This window comes from Balaenoptera borealis (assembly GCF_965194805.1).
Source record: "Balaenoptera borealis genome assembly, chromosome: 7".
In the NCBI taxonomy this organism is placed as follows: domain Eukaryota; kingdom Metazoa; phylum Chordata; class Mammalia; order Artiodactyla; family Balaenopteridae; genus Balaenoptera; species Balaenoptera borealis.
In genome coordinates, this window is record NC_138864.1 from 113,434,183 (window position 1) to 113,449,675 (window position 15,493).

At 37.9% G+C, this 15,493-nt stretch overlaps 1 protein-coding gene across 1 annotated transcript in view; it reads left to right on the forward strand.

Moving 5' to 3' along the window:
• Window positions 1-15,493, forward strand: part of CHRM2 (cholinergic receptor muscarinic 2) — a 417,083-nt gene that overhangs the window by 145,890 nt on the left and 255,700 nt on the right. Inside the window, exon 2 of the mRNA XM_082398096.1 lies at window positions 13,690-13,781. The gene's annotated coding sequence lies outside the window, so the exon portion shown is untranslated. The remainder of the gene's footprint in view (window positions 1-13,689; window positions 13,782-15,493) is intronic.

Here is a 15,493-nt window from a genome sequence, read left to right on the forward strand (position 1 = left end):
TTAGTTTCTTTGTCTTTAATTTGAATTTACACAAAGAGGATTCGATTGGACCCACACTTCTTCTAAAAAGTTAGACAGGTGTAATCACATGGTACAAACGTGAGGTCAAAGCTATGTTAGTAAAGGAAAATTAATCCAGATGGAAAAGTTAAAAATTAATCTATCCTTAAGGACACAGCTGATATTTTTATTATGGGACCCTTTTGTGAGATTAGGGAAGGCAGTTTTTCTCTCATATACATTGTCTAGAATATTTTATTTCACTTTATTACTTTGCATTTGATTTCAAATGTTAGAGATTCCTTTGAGTTAGCAAGGAGAAATTTCTAAGGGAAGATTCAAGCTTACAAACACATTTAAATTAGTTATGGAAGTAATTGAAATTGGGAAAAGGTGGGAATATACGGAATCAAGAAAACAAGTGGAATGAAATCTCATTTTGAAGAATTGAGCCCCATGGAGAAATCCAGGCCTGGGTGGTTATCTGTCTATAATCATGAATTATTACTAATGCCACCAATTACCACAGCATTTATTCTAGTGTTCTCATTAGAATAAACTTTTTCTCTGACTGTGAGAAACTTAGTTTTCATTATCTACAATATATTTATGTATTTACTCAGTCCTAGAATACAAATAAAGTAGTTTCACAACTGCTAAATCATATCTTTGTGAAAAACAAACATACTAAATATTTCTTAGACAATTTTTCTTCAGCATGGGAGAACCATATATGGTAATATTTCGTATTACTTTTGCAACTTTGTGTATGTCCGAAATTATGTCAAAATGCAAAGGTAAAAAATTTAAAAATTTAAAATCTGACAATCATTTTTTTTCAAATGACCTTTGAATTTTGTGTTTTGTCTGGGAAGCCTTATACTAACACCCCCATCCCGTTCAAGCTTATAAAATATTGTCTGATGCTTAATTCTAGGTATTTTCATACTTTGATTTTTATGTCTACATCTTTAATTTATGTGTAATTTCTTTCTGTGTATTATATAAAGTTGAAAATTGACTATATTATGTTTTCCTTTGATGTATAGACAATCATTGTCCCCAACCATTTTTTTAAAAGTCCATTATTTCTTGGCCAAGTTAAAAAAAAAAAAACAAAACCTTTGTGACATACCAAATCACCATAGTATATGTGTGTGTCTATTTCTTCCTGATTCAGTTGCCTATTGATATATTGGTATCACTGTGTTTAACTGCTGTCTTTTGCTGTTGTGATATCTACATCTGATAGGGCAAGTCTGGTTCTCTGGAAACAGACTCTGAGATGGAGATTAGTATATAGGAATTTTATTAGTGAGTGCTCTGGTGATCAGCATCTGTGGGGAAGACACTGATGCAGGAATGGGCTGAGGGAGAACATGTGCTTGATACATCATGTTCAGTTAACCCCACAGTTAACCCCACAGGGAGCTCTGAAGAAACAGACAGTCCCCGAGAGATGTCCCAAGTTGAAGTGGGATGGCTGAGCTATTATACTCCTGCATCAACTAGTAATTGGATATAGGCTGCCTCTTAGAAGGAACACAGACTCTGGGTGAAGTGATTTCTTCCCCTGAGAGACATTCCTGGAGAGGACAGGCTACTGGGGGCTATCTGCTGGCAGAACTCGAAGCTGCGGGAGGAACGTGTCCTTCGGTCCACAAGAGGGATCTGGGTAGAAAAGCACAGTGTCCACTACATGACACATTATATTTTCACACAAAAATTTTTTCATTTTTTGTTACCCTTTATCTTCCACATGAATTTTTAAATCGGCCTATTGAGTTCTTTTAATTTTTCTTTGAAATACATTTGGAATTCCATTAAATTCAAGATTAACTGGTTCTATAAATGTAATCCATCCAAAAAATGAAAATATAGGTATTTCCTTTTATCCTTGAAGATCATATCTTTTTCCAAAATATGTTTAAATAACCAATATCTAGTGGGCCTTTTTCTCTGAAGACTCAATAATAATTTGTTGTGCATGGTGAGTCCCTTCTAGGTCTCCATCTATGATATATCACAACGTCATTTTGTGTGGCTTAAGGAACAGGATTCATTGAGGAAAAGGACAACACATAGGTCCAGGTTCAATAAGAAGAGAAGTGAGCAAAGGAAGAAGGTTCCCATTCTTCCACCACCTGCAGAAGAATGTCCTGAGACCTGGGTACTCCTGGCCCGCAGTGTGTGGCTGGGATCCTGTTGAAGGTCACTCTCCCCTGTGTATCTGCTTTGTTATGGTGCAAGCAGGACAGTGTTTTCAGGGAAAGAAAATATCTTCTGATGCTGGGTAGTCTGGAATCAGTTCAAGCTGTTTACAAGAGTTGTCTGAGAGACCGGCTGCTTAGCACCGGGTGGTCTTTGGCCTGTTACGGGAAGCCAAGCTTTGTGCAACACGCCTGAGGGACGTGGTAGAAGCCAGTTTGTCTGGGGAACCTACAATAACATCTAGAGTCACTTTTATTTTTTTTTAATGTTATTTATTTATTTTTGGCTGCACCGCACGGCTTGCGAGATCTTAGTTCCCTGACCAGGGATCGAACCCATGCCCTCTGCAGTGGAAGCAGGGAGACCTAACCACTGGACTCCCAGGGAATTCCTAGGGTCACTTTTAGACAGTTCTGCTCATTGCACCACATATTTCTTCTAGAAGATAACTTTTCTTCTATTTTTAATCATTCCTTCTGGAATGATTATTTGATTTCATGGATCCATTTCCATATTTCTTAACTGCATTCTCATAATTTCACCTCTCATTCATAATTTTCATCTCTAATTTTGAGGCATGCCTCTGTATATAGTCTTAAGACAAATGTCACTCTGCAGCTGTTCCTTATTCTACTTTATTAACACTGAAGTTGGGGTTTTTTTTGTTGTTGGCTGTTTAATTCTCAAGACCTCAGTTTACTTAGTTACTTCTCGTTTATGGTAGCCAGTTCTTGCTTTCGAGATATGCAATCGTTTAGAATCTCTGAGGTTGTTAAACATCCTATATTGGATGTTACCTTCTATTTCCTTTATTGCTTTAGCTTTCCCTGGGACTTTATTCACTCTGTTGTCTCTCTTCCTTACCTTTGTTTTCTCTCAGTTGTTTGAGGTTTTAGTTTGTTCCCAATTTTAACTAACAGCCCAGATGTAGCAACATGATACATTCAGGTGTCTTTAAATCACAGGTAAAGTAAGCTTTTTATCCCACAGTGAATTCTGACCCTGATTGTGAAAGTCACTGGCTGAGAGCAAGGGTAGGGGGAAGGATTAAAATGGGGAGTAAGTTTGTGTGTGGCTGGCTTTTCTTTAGAAGGAGAAGGGAATTTATAGGTACAACAGATTTTTTGTTTGGGTTTTTTTGTTTGTTTGTTTTTTGTCCATTATAGCAGCTTCTTCTTGACCCAGTTTCCTTACAGAGTCTCCTAGGGCAGAACTTCCATTTTACTTGGAGAGCTCTACTTAGTTTTATCTTCTAGGAAAGTTCCTCTTTGAGAGACTACTCCAACTATTCCACAGTCCTTGAATTAATCAACCACCTGACAGGGCTAGTCCTACTCCCAGTTCCAGCTGCTTTGGGCATTGGAAAACTTTGAAAGTTCTGCTGAGTAAACTCGCTTACTTGGGTGCCCTTTTATTTTTAATCTGTCATGAACTGCAGGTGACAAAGATTGGTTGAGTTTCATAAACAATCTCTTTTATACTGTCAAGAAAATCCTTGATGTTCTGATAATTTAATCATACCCTTTTGGGTTTTGCAGTGGTACAACGGATTTAGTTGCGCAGAGTTTTTAGAGTTTTCTCACATTTCAATGAGATTTCAGGAAGGAGGAGAGGTAGTCATGGATGGTTAGTCAATCATCCTGCCTAAGAATCCCTGATAGGAATTTGGAAAATGGAAACCAAACATTTAAAATTTCACTGGCTAATAGAACAAATATTTTCTCTAAGTAAATTGTTTGTATTTTTTTTTCTAAAAGATATAGTAAGCTAAAATTTACTTAAGAGCAGATGAAATATCTGTGGTAGAAACAAGACCCCAGAAGAGGCAAGAAGTGATCAGTTCCAGCATTTAGGGGAGGGAATTCAGCCTAGGGAAGTGAAAAACATTAATTCTCTGGGAATTGAAAGGATAACTTTAGAGACAATCATTTAACTTTAATGAAGACAAGTGCATAATAAAGCTCATGTAGGTTTTTTTTTTCTTTCATCGTGTCAATTCAATCATTAATTAAGAGCTCAGGAGAAAAATGAAAAAGTTGGAAATGAAAAAATCTGGAGTGATCTTTTGGAGGAATTTTTTAGCTAAATAAGAGTAGAATTATGAGAACAGCAAGACATTTACAATGTACAGTGTGGTGCAATGAGAGAGAGAGAGAGGAACATTGAATATGAAAATAGCACAGCAGGTGCTAGAAAAGTTGAGGGAGGTAGGAAGATCCATAGTGTAAGATAGGAAACACTAGCAGAGGACCATGTTGCAAAAGCAAAGGGTTTAATCTGGCAATAAGAGGACTAATGAACTGGTTACAGGCAACTAGGGAAATAAGGTAAGCTGACTACTATTAATTTAAAATAAATTTAATTAGCTAATTAAATTAATTTGATTGATTTAAAATAGACTAGTTTCAAACAGACAAAATTTTCCCTCATCTTCTCAGCCATTTATAACAGGAAAAAGTAAGAGTATTTCCCGTGCTTTGAGGATATCTCTCTTTTATAATATTTTTTGCCTGAACTCTTTCCTCCTGTATTGTTTTCAACTGCCAAGAGCCCATTTAGTGCTGTAAAAAACTCAACCATGGTCAAAGTGAGGTATATATCATTCTGACTCCTTACTGTCTAGTGATCTGTGGCTGTATTGTTGATGCTACTATGGTTAATATGTTTCCATTTCAGTGTCTATCACTTTCATCTTCACTACCAGTAGAGAAAATTGCAAAAGGCTGTCTCTCCCTTCCTTTTCCTATATTTCATATCTTAGTTTTGCCCTCCTTTATAGAGATGACAACCCTTAGTTTTCAGAAGACTTCAATGCCTTCTTAGCACTTGAATGTTCAAATCTGAACCTCTTATTTGGGTACTTAAGGATTTGCCCTATTTTTTATCTCACCACCTTTCCTGTCTACTTCCCCAACCTATAGTCCAAACTTAGCCAACTTCCCCACTTTTTCTTTCACATGAAATGCCTATTCCAGGCAGACCAGTTTCCTCCTTGCCACCAGCCGTTCCCTGATACCCTCCACCTGCACTTTGGTCATAAAGCACTCTTTCCCTCATGTAACCAAAGTAAGCCCATCACCCAAAGTACATTTTATCTCATCAATGATAATTCCCTACTCTGGCCTGTGTGGGTTGCTTACTTCTCTGAATTTTGACAATCCTTATATGACTATCATTAATTTTGTTTTCTGAATAATATAAGTGTGTGACATTAGTTTCACTTCTTATTTAACAAAACAATTCTTTGCAGTGTCTTTGTTCAACATAGGTCTTGTTACATAGGGGAGGAAGTTCTTGACAGAAGCTTTTTGACTTCACTTCACCCCAGAATTCATTGAATGTACAACTCAGAGAAAACTGAAATTGCTTGAAGGACGAAAATAAGTCAAACAATATTTTTTGCTCATTCTCAGTTAAAGAAAGGAATAACAAAAATAACTAATTTTTTTTAAAAATTGAAGTACATTTGCAAGCTCTCCTATTTGAAAAGCACTCTTAAAAGTCAACCTCTGTGTTTGGGTTATGTCCCTGGAGGATTCAGTAGGGTGAAATCTTGCTTTATGTTGAAGTTAGAGGAATAATATAATTTCATGTCTTTCAGCCTAAAATTTCTACATACGATTTTTTTTTTAAACATCTTTATTGGAGTATAATTGCTTTACAATGGTGTGCTAGTTTCTGCTTGATAACAAAGTGAATCAGCTATACATATACATATATCCCCATATCTCCTCCCTCCCGCACCTCCCTCCTACCCTCCCCATCCCACCCCCTAGGTGGTCACAAAGCACCAAGCTGATTTCCCTGTGCTATGCAGCTGCTTCTCACCAGCTATGTTTTACATTTGGTAGCATATATTAATTACTCTGTGCCACTCTCTCACTTCGTCCAGGCTTACCCTTCCCACTCCCATGTCCTCAAGTCCATTCTTTACATCTGTGTCTTTATTCCTGTCTTGCCCCTAGGTTCTTCAGAACCATTTTTTGTTTTAGATTCCATATATATGTGTTAGCATACGGTATTTGTTTTTCTCTTTCTGACATAACTTCACTCTGTATGACAGACTCTAGGTCCATCCATCTCACTACAAATAACACAATTTCTTTTCTTTTTATGGCTGAGTAATATTCCATTGTATATACGTGCCACATCTTCTTTATCCATTCATCTGTCGATGGACACTTAGGTTGCTTCCATGTCCGAGCTATTGTAAATAGAGCTGCAGTGAACATTGTGGTACATGACTCTTTTTGAATTATGGTTTTCTCAGGGTGTATGCCCAGTAGTGGGATTGCTGGGTCGTATGGTAGTTCTAGTTTTAGTTTTTTAAGGAACCTCCATAGTGTGCTCCATAGTGGCTGTATCAGTTTACATTCCCACCAACAGTGCAAGAGGGTTCCCTTTTCTCCACACCCTCTCCAGCATTTATTGTTTGTAGATTTCTTGATGATGGCCATCAGACCGGTGTGAGGTGATGCGTCATTGTAGTTTTGATTTGCATTTCAATTATGATTAGTGATGTTGAGCATCCTTTCATGTGTTTGTTGGCCATCTGTATATCTTCTTTGGAGAAATGTCTATTTAGGGCTTCTGCCCATTTTTGGATTGAATTGTTTGTTTTTTGATATTGAGCTGCATGAGCTGCTTGTATATTTTGGAGATTAATCCTCTGTCAGTTGCTTCATTGGCAAATATTTTCTCCCATTCTGAGGGTTGTCTTTTCGTCTTGTTTATGGTTTCTTTTGCTGTGCAAAAGCTTTTAAGTTTCATTAGGTCCCATTTGTATATTTTTGTTTTTATTTCCATTTCTCTAGTAGGTGGGTCAAAAGAATCTTGCTGTGATTTATGTCATAGAGTGTTCTGCCTATGTTTTCCTCTAAGAGTTTGATAGTGCCTGGACTTACATTTAGGTCTTTATTCTATTTTATTTTTGTGTATGGTGTTAGGGAGTGTTCTAATTTCATTCTTTTACATGTAGCCGTCCAATTTTCCGAGCACCACTTATTGAAGAGGCTGTCTTTTCTCCATTGTATACTCTTGCCTCCTTTATCAAAAGTAAGGTGACCATATGTGTGGGGGTTTATCGCTGGGTTTTCTATCCTGTTCCATTGATCTATATTTCTGTTTTTGTGCTAGTACCATACAGTCTTGATTACTATAGCTCTTTAGTATAGTCTGAAGTCCAGGAGCCTGATTCCTCCAGCTCCGTTTTACTTTCTCAAGATTGCTTTGGCTATCCGGGGCCTTTTTTGTTTCCATACAAATTGTGAAATTTTTTGTTCTAGTTCTGTGAAAAATGCCATTGGTAGTTTGATAGGGATTGCATTGAATCTGTAGATTGCTTTGGGTAGTATAGTCATTTTCACAATGTTGATTCTTCCAATCCAAGGGCATGGTATATCTCTCCATCTCTTTGTATCATCTTTAATTTCTTTCATCAGTGTCTTATAGTTTTCTGCATATAGGTCTTTTGTCTCCTTAGGTAGGTTTATTCCTAGGTATTTTATTCTCTTTGCTGCAATGATAAATGGGAGTGTTTCCTTAATTTCTCTTTCAGATTTTTCATCATTAGTGTATAGGAATGCAACAGTTTTCTGTGCATTAATTTTGTATCCTGCTACTTTACCCAATTCATTGATTAGCTCTAGTAGTTTTCTGGTAGCATCTTTAGGATTCTCTATGTATAGTATCATGTCATCTGCAAACAGTGACAGCTTTACTTTTCTTTTCCAATTTGGATTCCTTTTATTACTTTTTCTTCTCTGATTGCTGTGGCTAAAACTTCCAAAACTATATTGAATTATAGTGGTGAGAGTGGACAACCTTCTCTTGTTCCTTATCTTAGTGGAAATGGTTTCAGTTTTTCACCACTGAGAACGATGTTGGCTGTGGGTTTGTCATATATGGCCTTTATTATGTTGAGGTAAGTTCTTTCTGTGCCTACTTTCTGGAGGGTTTTTTATCATAAATCGGTGTTGAATTTTGTCAAAGGCTTTTTCTGCATCTATTGAGATGATCATATGTTTTTATCCTTCAATTTGTTAATATGGTATATCACATTGATTGATTTGCATATATTGAAGAATCCTTACATTCCTGGGATAAACCCCACTTGATCATGGTGTATGATCTTTTTAATGTGTTGTTGGATTCTGTTTGCTAGTATTTTGTTGAGGATTTTTGCATCTATGTTCATCAGTCATACTGGCCTGTAGTTTTCTTTTTTTGTGACATCTTTGTTTGGTTTTGGTATCAGGGTGATGGTGGCCTCGTAGAATGAGTTTGGGAGTGTTCCTCCCTCTGCAATATTTTGGAAGAGTTTGAGAAGGATAGGTGTTAGCTCTTCTCTAAATGTTTGATAGAATTCGCCTGTGAAGCCATCTGGTCCTGGGCTTTTGTTTTTTGGAAGATTTTTAATCATGTCTCAATTTCAGTGCTTGTGATTGGTCTGTTTCTATTTTCTCTTTCTTCCTGGTTCAGTTTCAGAAGGTTGTGCTTTTCTAAGAATTTGTCCATTTCTTCCAGGTTGTCCATTTCATTGGCATATAGTTGCTTGTAGTAATCTCTAATGATCCTTTGTATTTCTGTAGGGTCAATTGTTACTTCTCCTTTTTCATTTCTAATTCTATTGATTTGAGTCCTCTCACTTTTTTTCCTTGATGAGTCTGCCTAATGCTTTATCAATTGTGTTTATCTTCTCAAAGAACCAGGTTTTATTTTTATTGATCTTTGCTGTTGTTACCTTCATTTCTTTTTCATTTATTTCTGATCTGATCTTTATGATTTCTTTCCTTCCACTAACTTTGGGGTTTTTTTGTTGTTGTTCTCTCTCTAATAGCTTTAGGTGTAAGGTTAGATTGTTTATTTGAGATGTTTCTTGTTTCTTGAGGTAAGATTGTATTGCTATAAAATTCCCCCTTAGAACTGCTTTTGCTGCATCCCATAGGTTTGGGGTTTCATTGTCATTTGTTTCGAGGTATTTTTTGATTTCCTGTTTGATTTCTTCAGTGATCTCTTGCTTATTAAGTAGTGTATTGTTTAGCCTCCATGTACTTGTATTTTTTACAGATTTTTTCCAGTAATTGATATCTAGTCTCACAGCATTGTGTCAGAAAAGATACTTGATACGATTTCAATTTTTTAAAATTTACCAAGGCTTCATTTGTGACCCAAGATATGATCTATCCTGGAGAATGTTCCATGAGCACTTGTGAAGAAAGTGTATTCTGTTGTTTTTGGATGGAATGTCCTATAAATATCAATTAAGTCCATCTTGTTCAATGTGTTATTTAAAGCTTGTGTTTCCTTATTTATTTTCATTTTGGATGCTCTGTCCATTGGTGAAAGTGGGGTGTTAAAGTCCCCTACTATGATTGTGTTACTGTCGATTTCCCCTTTTATGGCTGTTAGCATTTGCCTTATGTATTGAGGTGCATAAATATTTACAATTGTTATATCGTCTTCTTAGATTGATCCCTTGATCATTATGTAGTGTCCTTCTTTGTCTCTTGTAATAGTCTTTATTTTAAAGTCTATTTTCTCTGATATGAGAACTGCTACTCCAGCTTTCTTTTGATTTCCATTTGTATGGAGTATCTTTTTCCATCCCCTCACTTTCAATCTGTATGTGCCCCTAGGTCTGAAGTGTGTCTCTTGTAGACAGCATATATACGGGTCTTGTTTTTGTATCCATTCAGCCAGTCTGTGTCTTTTGGTTGGAGCATTTAATCCATTTACATTGAAGGTAATTATCGATATGTATGTTCCTACTGCCATTTTCTTAATTGTTTTGGGTTTGTTATTGTAGGTCTTTTCCTTCTCCTGTGTTTCCTGCCTAGAGAAGTTCCTTTAGCATTTGTTGTAAAGCTGGTTTGGTGGTGCTGAATTCTCTTTCTTTTGCTTGTCTGTAAAAGTTTTACTTTCTCTGTTGAATCTGAATGAGATCCTTGTTGGGTAGAGTAATCTTGGTTGTAGGTTTTTCCCTTTCATCACTTTAAACATGTCCTGCCACTCCCTTCTGGCTTGCAGAGTTTCTGCTGAAAGATCAGCTGTTAACATTATGGGGATTCCCTTATATATTATTTGTTGTTTATCCCTTGCTGCTTTTAATATTTTTTCTTTGTAATTAATTTTTGATAGTTTGATTAATATGTGTCTTGGCATGTTTCTCCTTGGATTTATTCTGCATGGGACTCTGTGCTTCCTGGACTTGATTAACTATTTCCTTTCCCATATTAGGGCAGTTTTCAACTGTAATCTCTTTAAATATTTTCTCATTCCTTTTCTTTTTCTCTTCTTCTCCTGGGACCCCTATAATTCAAATTGTGGTGCGTTTAATGTTGTCCCAGAGGTCTCTTAGACTGTCCTCAATTCTTTTCATTCTTTTTTCTTCATTCTGCTCTGCAGTAGTTATTTCCACTATTTTATCTTACAGGTTACTTATCCTTCTTCTGCCTCAGTTATTCTGCTATTGATTCCTTCTAGAGAATTTTTAATTTCATTTATTATGTTGTTCATCATTGTTTGTTTGCTCTTTAGTTCTTCTAGGTCCTTGTTAAACATTTCTTGTATTTTCTCCATTCTTTTTCCATGATTTTGGGTCATCTTTACTATCATTACTCTGAATTCTTTTTCATGTAGACTGCTTATTTTCTGTTCATTTGTTTGGTCTGGTGGGTTTTTACCTTGCTCCTTCATCTGCTGTGTGTTTCTCTGTCTTCTCATTTTGCTTAACTTACTGAGTTTGGGGTCTTCTTTTCACAGGCTGCAGGTTCGTAGTTCCTGTTGTTTTTGGTGCCTGCCCCCAGTGCCTAAGGTTGGTTCAGTGGGTTGTGTAGGCTTCCTGGTGGAGGGGACTGGTGTCTGTGTTGTGGAGGATGAGGCTGGATCTTGTCTTTCTGGTGGGCAGGACTGCGTCTGGTGGTGTGTTTTGGGGTGTCTGTGATCTTATTATGATTTTAGTCAGCCTCTCTACTAATGGGTGTGGTTGTGTTCCTGTCTTGCTAGTTTTTTGGCATAGAGTTTCCAGCACTGGAGCTTGCTGGTCATTGAGTGGAGCTGAGTCTTAGCATTGAGATGGAGATCTCTGGGAGAGCTTTCGCTGTTTAATATTATGTGGACCCAGGAGGTCTCTGGTGACCAATGTCCTGAACTCGGCTCTCCCACCTCAGAGGCTCAGGCCTGACACCCAGGAGGAGCACCAAGACCCTGTCAGCCACATGGCTCAGAAGAAAAGGCAGAAAGAAAGAAAGAAAGAAAGAGAGAGAGAGAGAGAGAGAGAGAGAGAGACGGAGGGAGGGAGGGAGGGAGGGAGGAAGGAAGGAAGGAAGGAAAAGAAAAGAAAGTTATTAAAGTAAAAAACAGAAAATAATTATTAAAAATAAAAAAATTAAAAAGTAATAAAAAAGAAGCAATAAAACGGATAGACAGAATCCGTGGACAAATGGTAAAAGCAAACCTATACAGACAAAATCACACAAAGAAGCATACACATACACACTCATAAAAAGAGAAAAAGGGAAAAAATATATATATTGTTGCCTCCAAAGGCCACTGCCTCAATTTTGGGATGATTCGTTGTCTATTCAGGTATTCCACAGATGCAGGGTACATCAAGTTGATTGTGGAGATTTAATCCACTGCTCCTGAAGCTGCTGGGAGAGATTTCCCTTTCTCTTCTTTGTTCGCACAGCTCCGGGGGTTCAGCTTTGGATTTGGACCCGCCTCTGCGGGTAGGTCGCCTGAAGGCGTCTGTTCCCGCCCAGACAGGGCGGGGTTAAAGGAGCAGCTGCTTTGGGTGCTCTGACTCACTCAGGCCTGGGGGAGGGAGGGGTACGGATGCGGGGCGAGCCTGCGGTGGCAGAGGCCAGTGTGACGTTGCAGCAGCCTGAGGCGCGCCACGCGTTCTCCCGGGAAAGTTGTCCGTGGTTCACGGGACCCTGGCAGTGGCGGGCTGCACAGGCTCCCGGGAGGGGCGGTGTGGAGAGTGACCTGTGCTCGCACACAGGCTTCTTGGTGGCGGCAGCAGCAGCCTTAGTGTCTCATGCCCGCCTCTGGGGTCCGCGCTGATAGCCGCGGCTCGCGCCCGTCTCTGGAGCTCGTTTAGGCGGTGCTCTGAATCCCCTCTCCTTGCACGCCACGAAACAAAGAGGCAAGAAAAAGTCTCATCTCTTAGGCAGCTGCAGACTTTTTCCTGGACTCCCTCCTGGCTAGCTGTGGTGCGCTAATAACCCTTTCAGGCTGTGTTCATGCCGCCAACCCCAGTCCTCTCCCTGGGATCCGACCGAAGCCCGAGCCTCAGCTCCCAGCCCCCGCCCACCCCGGCGGGGGAGCAGACAAGCCTCTCGGGCTGGTGAGTGCTGGTCGGCACCGATCCTCTGTGCGGGAATCTCTCCACTTTGCCCTCCACCCCCCTGTTGCTGCGCTCTCCTCCGTGGCTCCGAAGCTTCCCCCCTCCGCCACCCGCAGTCTCCGCCAGTGAAGCGTCTTCCTAGTGTGTGGAAGCTTTTCGTCCTTCACATTCCCTCCTAGAGGTTCAGGTCCCATCCCTATTCTTTTGTCTCTGTTTTTTCTTTTTTTCTTTTGCCCTACCCAGGTACATGGGGAGTTTCTTGCCTTTTGGGAGGTCTGAGATCTTCTGCCAGCGTTCAGTAGGTGTTCTGTAGGAGTTGTTCCACATGTAGATGTATTTCTGATGTATTTGTGGGGAGGAAGGCGATCTCCACGTCTCCTCTGCCATCTTGAAGGTCTCTCCCTCCACATATGATTTTGATGTGATGGGTCACTTAGAACTAGTTAATTCAAAAGAAAAAAAATACTATGTTTATTTAAGAAAGAATCATTTATACTGTTTTTAAAAATAGTACAATATGTTATAAGGTAAACCGTACAATATTCAAGGCTGTATGGAACTCAATCTGTAAGCCATTAAGTAAATGAAATCTCACAATATTTCCTTGCTTCTCTGAAGTATCAATACATTATAGCAGTCTGGCAAGGCTCTCAGCCATCACAAAGAAAAGAGTTAGAGTGCCCACACACTTATCTTTCTCAGGGAACCCAGCCCTCTGCCTGACTCTCCTCAGTTGCAGAAAGAAAATTATGCTCACTGTCGAAAGGGGAAGGGAGAGAGAGAGAGGGAGAGAAAGAACTTTTATCCTTTACTTCTTTATTTCTAGGAATCTTTCAGAGCAAGCTATTGGGTCTGCCTCTCCCCTCCAAAATTTACCATGGAAGTCATTTGCTTTGTATAAAAATAAAGAATGGCACCCCTAAAAAAGGCCTTCTGTAGAATGTAATAGGGTTGTGAAGTTTGAGGAGAGGGCTCTTAAAGGTAAGTGACCTAGAGATGTTGCAAAGGCTGCTGGGAATCCCAGGGAATGTGTCTTATAGTCTAGACTCCATCATTCCATTAACAGTGACATATGCTTGATTCTCAACTTCCTTTCTTTTCTTTCCTTTCCTTTTTTTTTTTTTAAGGGAGAATTCTTTGTAAAATATGAAGAAGAAAAACTCCTTGATCCAACAGACTGGAAAACTAACTCAAAGAACACATTGAAGAAGATTTGAAGGTATAAATTACATATATTATTTACTTATCATCTTTCTATATATTGCCTATTTTATTTTTAGTATTTACCAAACTTGCCAGAGAATTGGGAGTGACAAGGGTGAAATGAAGAGAGACAAGAAGGGTTCCGGCCTCTAAAGCAGGGGAGACAATTGGTTGTGGGCATCTGAAACAGCATGACCATAAATAAAGGAGATTATTTTTATAGTGTTTATTTAGGGTACCTAATGCTTTGTGTAGGATATTTCATAAGATTTATTATTAGCAATGGGAAAAACAGGTTTCCAAATTTAAAAACCACTGAACATTTATGAACTTGGAAATTCCAAGCAAACTTGAAACCTCTTGTGGGCATCTGAGTTGATTTATCCTTGGCGAGAGACTATGTGTTTCTTTTGTTTCTTTATCAGAAGAGTAAAATAGTTGCCTCAGACAAAACTTAAATCAGTGCTTTCTTCAAGTTTGTTACATACACATACACACACACATATATATACATATATATTGTCATATACATGTGTAAGTTGTCATATACATGTATATTTTTTGGTAGAAGCTGAAATATGGGCATTGTAATAAATTAAGAAGTACAGATAATAAAACCCATAAACAATAATAAAAATGCATACTCGGTGTTAATACCTTAGTGGTATACTTTCTGGATCTCCTCTTCATTTCCCCATCATCATCATCATCCTCCTCTTCCTCTTCCTCCTCCTTCTTCTTTTCTCTCTCTCTCTTAGAATTAAGTAAATAATAAATCTCTCCCTCAGAGTTAGCTGAATAACACATACATAAATGTATTTTTCTTTTTTCAACAAAATAAAATCACACACTCTATGTATTTCTGTAACTTGCTTTTCCAGTCAGTAATCTTTACCTTTTCATTTTGTCAAAATGTTATATCCTTTGATAATCACAGAGGAGGTCTTGGAGCAAGAGAACAGATGAAGATAAGAGAATAGATGAAGATAAGATAGTGAGCAATAATAGTTTACATATTTAAAGTGGTAAATGTATTTAAGCTTAAACATGTATTTACAAATGCATTCATGGAAACAAAAAGACAGACTACTTGAAATTGCATGCATTTAAAAAAATGTTGAAAATGAGTTGTCTCTCTACATAGCTAATATATAAAGATTTTCTGATTAAGTAACTTTTATTTTGAGTTTTACAAATGACTTTTATAAGATAGTTCCTAGAATTACACAATATTTATATTTTTAAAAAGAAAGAAAGGGGGAAAAAGTACTATTAGGTGTAGAGGGGACTGTCATATTTTTCAAAAATATTTCCTAAGCAAAAGACATACGGATGGATTCTCAGGTGGTATATCAGGAACGCATACTGAATATAACCTTAGAATGCTGTTCTCAGAGTTCCGTGTGTGCATCCACTATAATTAATGCTACAGAGGGAGGAAACATCAGTAAGTTACCTGCTTTGTACTTCTAAAATGTGTACTTGTTAGTAGTACTCTCAAATTTTTAAAGAAATTCATTTCTTCCCTTTAAGCACAAGGACTCATGGAGGAAGAATATATATGTTTGTGTATATATGTATGGATGTATATATATGTGTGTGTGTGTACATATATGGAGAGAGAATAAAATATACTAGAGAGAAAAATATATATATATATATTCTAATATATTTTCTTTTCTTTTGAATTTTCCAAATGGCTCTTATTAGATAGCTTCTAAAATTACA